Source organism: Sus scrofa, chromosome 16 (genome assembly GCF_054392235.1).
Source record: "Sus scrofa isolate SSC_HxYL_T2T_F1_AM1 chromosome 16, Sscrofa_HxYL_maternal_Yorkshire_Landrace_v2.0, whole genome shotgun sequence".
NCBI lineage: Eukaryota > Metazoa > Chordata > Mammalia > Artiodactyla > Suidae > Sus > Sus scrofa.
Window position 1 is genome coordinate 42744854 of NC_139398.1, and position 1438 is coordinate 42746291.

At 36.9% G+C, this 1438-nt stretch overlaps 1 non-coding gene across 1 annotated transcript; it reads right to left on the minus strand.

Annotated features, from left to right (window-relative positions):
• Positions 1-1017: 1017 nt before the first annotated feature.
• On the minus strand, positions 1018-1124 carry LOC146395533 (U6 spliceosomal RNA). The gene has a single exon (XR_014831672.1). It is a non-coding gene; the product is annotated as a U6 spliceosomal RNA (small nuclear RNA).
• Positions 1125-1438: the final 314 nt, after the last annotated feature.

The window sequence follows — 1438 nt, forward strand, 5'->3', positions numbered from 1 at the left end:
CCTAGCCCTAAAAAAAATAAAAAATAAAAAACAAATTTAAAAAAGGCAACATGAATAATGAAGTGAATTCAGAGAAAAAAGTACATTTGAATGGCAAATTTGAGGTCAACAGCAAATGGCTATATGGAATAGCATAGTGAAGGTCTAGAAAATGCTAGAATAAGCCACAAGTTGGCTTCTAGGCTTTCTGGATAGGAGACAAAAATAAAATCAGTTACATTAATCATATTATCTACAAAGAAAAATAAAACAAACCTATTTCTGGTGCCAAAACTAATGAGTTTTTCATCACAGGTAGTCAGGAGGAAAAAAAAACAAAACAAAACAAGAACACTACACTACTCAACACACCTAGATAATAAACGGATTTAATGAATTATTTCTTACAATGGCTCTAAGTATGGGCCATTGACAACATAATGCCAAATTACATTTAATAAAAGCAGTTTTACAAGAGAATAAACCATATGGTCCAGATGTGTGGATATCTGCTTTTGTGGTTTATTCCAAATAAGAATGTTTTTATATCTATAGAAACACATGGACTATATTTCACTCAGGCAATTCTTTCCAAATTTATGTTGTCAAGCCATGCATTTGATGAATAGTAAACAGTGGTGAGTTCAAGGTTAGAGTCCTTGACAATCACTTAGGGTGCAGCTATTTCCATCTTCTGATTAAATGATGGAAGTGCCTAACTTCCTCTGAGAATGGAATGGGGGTGGAGAAAGGAGTCTGGAATTTTGCTTGTTTTTAAAAATTGTGGCAGAATACACATAAGATAAAATTTACCTTCTTAACCAATTTTTGGTGCACAGTTTAGTGGCATTAAATATACTCACACTGTGGCACTGCCATAACCACCATCCCTCCACAGAAGGCTTCATCTTGTAAAATGATACCCCATCTATTAAGCCATACCTACACATCCCCCTTCCAGCCTAACCTCTATTCTACTTTCTGTATCTATGAATTTGACTACTCCATAAACTTCACATAAGCGAAATCTTAAAGTATGGAAACATAGAATGCTTCACAAATTTGCATGCCATCTTTGCACGGGAGCCTTGCTAATCTTTTCTGCGTGGTTTCACTGTTGGTCTATGTGCTGCTGAAGTGAGCATTTTAGCTGGTTTTTGAGGAGCGACCAAGAACTCATCAGACTTAAAATGGGGGTGACAATACCTACACAATGACAGAATCATCTGAAGTTGTCTTCTGTGTTGCTGAAGACTGAGGCGAGGAGAGATGATGAAAGAGATGAGGTTAAAGAGACCGGAAGAAGCCAGATGCCAAAGCGCTTTGTTGAGCCTGATTAAGAGCCTGGACAGACATGCAATGAGATGGGCAAGGGGAAGTAAGACATGTATTTTAGAAAATGTTAATTTCAGGAAGAAAAGGGAGGCCTGGAGAAGGACTCAATTTGAGACAGAAAGAC